Below are 8327 nucleotides of genomic sequence, written 5' to 3'. Positions count from 1 at the left end.
TCGCAAAATTGAACATTGTCCTATAAAGGTCTATTGGCAGAAAAGGCCTTAATTTTAAAGACTGTTTTAAAAGAAGCCCAGAAAAAGGGGCACACAAAATGGCTGCCAGACCCCGTGACCAGCTTTTTGGGACATTTTTAAATGGTTCCTGCAGTCCACAGACAGCTTTTGTGGATTCAGCCCACAGTAAGTTCTGGAATGCAATTCCGGAGGATGCGAAACCAGACAGAACCCCATATATATGGATTGGCTGCAGATCCAATCAGATCAGCCTGTAGATAAAGGCCATCAAAATGTTTACCCAGACAAAGGGAAACAGCCTCAAGTTCAAAGGGGAGCATCAAGACCCATTAAAGACAATACAAGGTCATTCCAGACCAGAGATGCACATTCTCCCCGTGTTTGCGTGGGTTTCCTCCGGGTGCTCCGGTTTCCTCCCACAAGTCCAAAGATGTGCGGGTTAGGTTGATTGGCTGTGATGGATTGGCCCTTGGTGTTAGGGGGATTAGATGCGTGGGGTTGCGGGGATAGGGTGGGATATGTGTTGGTGCAGGCTCGATGGGCCGAGATGGCCTCTATCTGCACTGTGGGGTTTCTGTGTTACCGGCCATCCCGAAAGTACTTTAAACACAATGACTACCCCTCTGTGATACAAGCCCGCCAAAGTTTAAACAAAGACTAACCTTGATGTGGCGGGAGATAAGGGCCTCGATGAGAAGTATAATTGAAGACCCGGGGTAGCTATCAGGGGTAGAGAAGTTCAGGTGCAGAGAATCGGAAGACGATCGAGTTGGAGGTTCAAGTTCAGAGGTTCGAGCTGAGACGATCAAGGAGAGGATCGGGTTCAGACGATCGAGGATCGAGTTCGAAGTTGGAGAGAGAGGTTCGAGAGGGAAGATCGAGTCAGCGCCCAGACCCGGGGTAGCTATCGGGAGATCATCGACAAACCCCGGGCCATTTGACGAGACGAAAAGATGGCGACCCTCCAAGAGGAAACCTATATGAAAATGGTCAAACAGTTGGTCTCTCTCCACGCCGACATCCAGGCCTGCTAACATCCAGCCTGTCCGTGTCCATCACCTCGAGGGAGAAAAGAGTGGGTCGCAGCCCGCTGCGTTCCGCTGACCACGTGGAGACAGGACGCCTGAGAGGACCAAAACGCAGACTTCAAAACCTCTATTTTCTAACTGGGACTGGTGAGCATGTTTCTGGCCCCTCATAATCTAATCTAGCTAGGTTTAGAGGATGGGCATTTTAGGGGATAATTAACAATGAGTTGTTGTCCCTCAATGTTCCGTGTGTTTCCCTATTTCATGGTGAACCTTGTAAAGTATAATATGCCTGTGGATATATTGGTTAGTACTGTATTATGATTTGTTTTTCCCTCACATGTACCTTATTTTGGCTTACATTCAATTTTTCCTTTATGCAATAAAATTTCACTTCGTTTCATTAAACTTGGTCTACTGAGTATTCTCTGCATTGTAGTTCCTGCCTCAAAGTCCAGTGTACAGAACCTAAGGGGTGAGTGGGTCGAACCACTCAGTAAATTACTGTGCAAAAGAGAGAGAGGTCTCACCAGAGAGAGAGACCTAGCAAGAGAAAACCCCTTACAGGGTCGAGGTCACAGTGGGGTCAGGACAGCAGGCAGAAGTGACACCTCTTGAGGCGGCACTCAGAAATCCAGGCCAACATGTTTTATTTCAACTATATCATCGTTCCAAGAAAAAGAGACACAACTTTACCTGGCTTGACATTACTCAAATTCAAGATGGTAATTTACAATATGAAAGGCAGCTTGAACATCAAAGCTGACAGCATTTAATAACACCTCTGTCACAAAATGTTAATGGTTTGCTTAAGACCAAAGAAATAAATGGGGGATTAGTAACCTTTAATCGAAAGTGAGGCCCATGTTAGACCAAGGTTCGCTTTTCATTCTGTCAGAGGAAACCCAAGATGATTAAAATGTACTCCCTGTACTCATAGTTTGGCTTTATCAGTGCTTGCAAAACTAATGCTGAGTGATATGGTAGTTAATTTGGCCAAAACTATTAACACTTGCACAATCCGCTCATTCACAGGCACCCATTGGCTCAGCAACAACATGAACCAAAGTGTTTAACTGCAATGAGGGTGAGCACATTGCTGAAATCCAGCATTTTCGGCCTGCTTTCACTGGGTAAAAGACACAGATTGCAGCCAGGATACAATTGCAGAGGAAGTCTCATGGCACGGAACGAGCATGGCGACACGTTATTAAATCACCGCTCACAACCAATTGGGTTGTGTTTTTCAGTGGCACTTGCATTCAGTTCTGCATCGAGCACTCTCTGCTCTAGCTGTTTTCGCAATATAAACAGGCACATATTTTTTTTTGCCTACAAATATTTTGCGCGCAGCTGCAATGTTATAAGTTCAGGGTTAAGTCAGTTTGGGTAGAGGTCTGTGACAATAAGGGGTAAGTAACCCTGAACTGGGAATTGCTATGGATCACCAGAACAAAAGGATAATCAGACGGAATTATTTGAATAAAATCCAGGGGGCAAGGGGTAGGGTCCTAACTATGGGTCATTTTAACTATCTCTGAGTCATGTTTAAAGCAGGGACCTGTTGCCTTCTAGCAGGTGTCCTGCTTGCCTGCTAAAAAGACCAGGTTAATATTGGGCCCCGTGAGAAGGCAACAGGATCGGAGGAGGTAAGTCACACAGGGCATTTTGACTGTACCCTGCCCGGTTTCCGCCTGGTAGGAAGTGGGTTTGAAACCCCTGCCCCTCCACATATGGTTTGAAACTACCTCCTCCAGGGGGTCTCACAGCAATCGCCTTCAGAATATGCTGGGAATCCAATCCTGAGGTCAAAGTGTCCTTTTATCTTCAGAGTGATGTGGAGATGCCGGTGTTGGACTGGGGTGGACAGATGTGAGAAGTCACACAACACCAGGTTATAGTCCAACAGCTTTATTTGAAATCACAAGCTTTCGGAGCGCTGCTCCTTCGTCAGGTGAAGGAGCAGCGCTCCGAAAGCTTGTGATTTCAAATAAAGCTGTTGGACTATAACCTGGTGTTGTGTGACTTCTCACATCTATCTTCAGAGTGACTGCGAAGATGCACTGTCAGCTGTGGCTCAGTGGGCAGCACTCTCGCCTCTGAGTCAGAAGGCTGTGGGTTCACAGTCCCACTCCAGGGACTTGAGCACATAAAGCTAGGCTGACACTCCAGTGCAGTGCTGAGGGAGTGCTGCACTGTTGGAGGTGCTGTCTTTTGGATGAGACGTTAAACCGAGGCCCCATCTACTCTCTCAGGTGGACGTAAAAGATCCCATGGCACTATTTCGAAGAAGAGCAGAAGATTTATCCCTCAACCAACATAACAAAAACAGATTATCTGGTCATTATCGCATTGCTGTTTGTGGGACCTTGCTGTGCGCAATTTGGCTGCTGCATTTTCCAGATTACAACAGTGACTCCACTTCAAATAGTACTTCATTGGCTGTAAAGTGCTTTGAGACATCCTTTGTGACTGTGACAAAGGTAAACTATCCCTCCTCGTCCTTCTTGACTTGTCTGCAGCCTTTGACACGGTTGACCACTCCATCCTTCTCCAACGCCTCTCCACCGTCGTCCAGCTGTGTGGGACTGCACTCGCCTGGTTCCATTCTTGTCTATGTAATCATAACCAGAGAATTACCTGCAATGGTTTCTCTTCCCGCTCCCGCATTGTTACCTCTGGTGTCCCCCAAGGATCTATCCTTGGCCCCCTCCTATTTCTCATCTACATGTTGCCCTTTGGCGACATCATCCGAAAACACAGCGTCAGTTTCCACATGTACGCTGACGACACCCAGCTCTACCTCACTACCTCTTCTTTCGACCCCTCCACAATGTCTAAATGGTCAGACTGCTTGTCTGACATACAGTTCTGGATGAGCAAAAATTTTCTCCAATTAAATATTGGGAAAACCGAAGCCATTGTTTTCGGTCCCCGCCACAAACTCCGTTCCCTAGCCACTGACTCCATCCCTCTCCCTAACATCTGTCTGAGGCTGAACCACACTGTTCGCAACCTTGGGGTCATATTTGACCCTGAAATGAGCTTCCGACCAGATATCCACAGCATAACAAAGACTGCCTATTTCCACCTCCGTAACATCACCCATCCAAACCCTCATGCATGCCTTTGTTACCTCTAGACTGACTATTCCAACGCACTCCTGGCTGGCCTCCCACATTCCACCTTACGTAAACTTGAGGTCATCCAAAGCTCAGCTGCTTGTGTCCTAACTTGCACCAAGTCCCGTTCACCCATCACCCCTGTGCTCGCTGACCTACATTGGCTCCCGGTTAAGCAATACCTTGATTTCAAAATTCTCATCCTTGTTTTCAAATCCCTCCTTGGTGTCGCCCCTCTCTATCTCTGTAATCGCCTTCAGCCCCACAACCCCCCGAGATATCTGCGCTCCTCTAATTTTGCCCTCTTGAGGATCCCTGATTATAACCGCTCAACCATTGGTGGCCGTGCCTTCTGTTGTCTAGACCCTAAGCTCTGTAATTCCCTGCCTAAACCTCTCTGCCTCGCTACCTCTCTTCCCTCCTTTAAGACGCTCCTTAAAACCTATCTCTTTGACCAAGCATTTGGTCACCTGCCCTAATTTATCCTTATGAGGATCGGTGTCAAATTTTTTGTCTTAAAATACTCCTTGTCAGCGCCTTGGGACGTCTTACTATGTTAAAGGCGCTATATAAATACAAGTTGTTGTTGTTGTTGAGATGTCTGGTGGTCGTGTAAGGTGCTATATAAATGCAAGTCTTTCTTTCTTTTTACACACACCCTTAGCAATGTAGTTTGAATATATTAGCGAAAGATAAGCATTCATATTTCAAGCCTTTTTGTGAACATCACTATTAAAGCTAAAATGAAACACTTTATACTATGTGACCGTAATGGTAAACTATCCCTCCTTGTCCTTCTCGACCTGTCTGCAGCCTTTGACATGGTTGACCTCACCATTTTCCTCCAGTGCCTCTCTTCTGTCGTCCAGCTAGGTGAGACTGCCCTCGCCTGGTTGCATCCTTGTCACCAGTCGTAGCCAGAGACTCACCAGTAATGGCTTCTCTTCACACTCCCACACAGTTACATCTGGAGTCCCCCAAGGGTCTATCCTTGGCCCTCTCCTATTTCTCATTTACATGCTGCCTCTCAGCGACATCATCCGAAAACACAACATCAGGTTCCGCATGTACGCCGGCCACAAAAAGTAGCATTTCCCAAATCACAATCCTGTTGGGGGCAGATTGCTTTGTAAATCTTTGAACTTGAGCAATGTTGAGGAAAATCCCACAACGTCTTTATCTGGCCTTACAGTCGTGTATGTGCTGTTCATGTTTTGTAACATCCAGTAAACCTGCCCTAAAATCTCCTTATGCGGCTCGGTGTCAAACCTTGTTTGATAACAATCCTGTGAAGCGCCTTGGGACGTTTTACTATGTTAAAGGCGCTGTATAAATCCAAGTTGTTGTTGTTTATGCAATGAGTGAGTTTGTGAAAAGTTGCAATAGGGGCTCGTGAACCTACCTGTTTGACTCCTTTTATAAGACAGTGGACGCATGCCTGGAAATGCAGCTCCTCCTGGCTCTTAAACAAAGGTTTTTCTCAATTTTCCTTCAGCCATTTCACCAATAACTTGCACGCTCCACAGCTGAACTAGTGAGCGTTGGCCTTTATTGTAGTAAAGTGGCTATTTAGCTGCATAAGAGGTGATAAAGGATAATTATTACATTGTGATTAGTTGATTTATTTTTCCCCATTGGCACCAATGAAATTGTGATTTCTGGAAGTGCACTTTTGAATACCACATATTCCTGCGATTTTGTTAGTGTTTGAAAAATTTTGGGGGTGTTTTAAACAAAGGGAAATAGTAGCCCTTGGTGCTGCTAAAATGTACAGGTTGTAGGAGGAAGCACAAACTGAAGGAGATAAAGAATGTGAGATCCTGGAAAAGAATAATTTAGAGTAGCAGATGAGTCAAAGCGTCTTGATTTCATGGTGAAGATCGAAAGAAAGAAATACTTGCATTTATAAAGTGACTTTCACGACCACCGGACATCCCCAAGCGCTTAGCAGCCAATGCAATATTTTTGTGCTCAAGTCTCTGGAGTGGGACTTAGAACCCACAACCTCCTGACTCAGAGGCGCGTGTGCTACCAACTGAGACATTGGCTGACACACTGGAAGAGGCAGAGCGTGTTGGGTGATGTATTTAAAGCTGAGGGGATAGAAGACAGGAAAGCTCAGAGAAGCAATAATCTTAGCAGAACTGATCAGCTTCTGATGTGGGAACCAGTATTGATCAAATAGAAAAAGGCAGGAGTCCTTAGCAGTGAAGTCAATGGAATGTAAAATTGGGCGGGGCTACCGCTCATTTTATGCCCCTCGCCAAAGTTGAATTTTACCTCCATTGTGACAGACTGATTGGCTGCAAGCTAGAGGAGGATTGCCTATTACATGACAAACTTTTCTCGTGACCTGTCCTGGAATGCAAGAGAGGTGCTAAAAGAGCCTCCAAGATATGGGAGCAGTGTTCAAGTCTGACCCCACAATTGGCTTGAAAAAGATAATTGTGCTTAATGACTTTTGGGCGGGGTTAGGAGCAATGCTCCCTCTCATTTTTTGGGGGGGTGCGGCTCCTTTAACAGGCTGTGTGGCCCATTCATAATTTCCATGCCTGTGTGGTTTTTCCATTTAAAAGCCAGTCAGTGGCCTGCGCAGGTCCTCCAGACCGCTGTTCGGCTGTGCGGCCACGCAGCTTAACGGGAACGTTGGTTGGGAGTGTATATATTGTGGTGCGCAAGGCATTGTCATTCTGTGGGACAGCCTGGAGAGACCAGTAGGTCTTTTCCTGTCTGCCATTGTCCGTATGTTTGGACATAATTCTGGTTTTATATACATCAACCTGTACAAACAATCTTCACATGCTGCCACTTCTAGCTTCCTGTTCATCTCCTATTAATGTGTACAATCAGAGGACTTTAGCAGCAATATCTGGAGTAACGCAGCTTCACACATCAGAAAAGTCATTTTTCATTAAATGACTGTGAATTATAGAATAAAAATCCATCAAAATATAAAGGCATGCAAGGTGCCTTGGAGCGCAACAATGTTCCTCAACAGCAGCAAATCTCTGACTGGGCCCTGTCAGATATTGTTCCAACTCTGTCAAAGTGCATGGCCAAGTTCTTCTTTCAAATGAATTGGTGGTATTTGCCCACATTTCTGTGGCATAAATAGAATACCACATGTTCTTCTGTTTGACGTACAGCAACTACCCTGTGATCTGTTTAACCTACCTTCAGCTCCCAACTATGTCGCTCGTAGATTTTCAGACTGAATTATTTGTATGGTGTTTTTTTCTATCCCATGGATAAACATGTCTCTATTTATGTTCTGTGAAGAAACTAGATAGACGCAACTGAAGAATGAAATAAGCTGGAGCAATATCCCTCCCAAGTATGCAAGTAAGCAATTTTTGAGATAATGTTTAAACGCTCTCCATCAGACTAGATACGAGACACATCTAAAGCAAGGGTAATACATAAATACCTCATTTAGTAAGGTTCATTTCCAACCAGACATTCTAAGCTATTGAAGGAATTTACTTTGTTACCACTGGGAAAATCCAATTTCTATCAGATAAATTTGTACTTTAACAGATGACTATAGAACGTGTTCCAAATAATTTATTTATACCCCATATTCAACTATACAAACAAATGTAAAAGGAATTTAGAAGGTAAGTGAGGTTAATAGACTTGATTTTATAAAAATGTTAAACACATCAAGAATTAGTTGGGCGTAACTGAGATCACAAAGGGACCTTCTTCTATTTAGCTACATTTTAAGCTGAAAAACTGCTGAATTTTGCACAGGACAAACAGGTATTCAGTACCAAATTGACACAATACTACCCAAGCATATTTATTCAAAGATCAATACCTTCTTAACGACCAAATACCTTTTGTGTCCAATGATCTCCAAAGGCTTTGAGTGACAATTTTTGTTGTCATGCTGCTATTGTCCTCCGACTGGCTTCACAATGGTGGTGGTGGAGAGGGGAGGTGGCTGGCTACCTGAAATCACCTGCGGCAATGAGGCGTGAACCGCTGACTGACAGCACGAGTCCCATTAGTGCTTTGTGGGTCACGGTTGCAGATGGCTTCATGCTTATGGAGGCAATGACCATGTAAGGATGGTCAGACTCCAGCCAATGGCCACAATGACAAATCAGGCCTAATAAAGAGGTTCAGCATCCGCTGCACTTTCAAAACTTCA

This window comes from Somniosus microcephalus, chromosome 6, assembly GCF_052327205.1.
Source record: "Somniosus microcephalus isolate GS21.2 chromosome 6, FLI_Smic_1.0, whole genome shotgun sequence".
NCBI classification, from domain to species: domain Eukaryota; kingdom Metazoa; phylum Chordata; class Chondrichthyes; order Squaliformes; family Somniosidae; genus Somniosus; species Somniosus microcephalus.
This window is presented reverse-complemented; position numbering follows the sequence as displayed.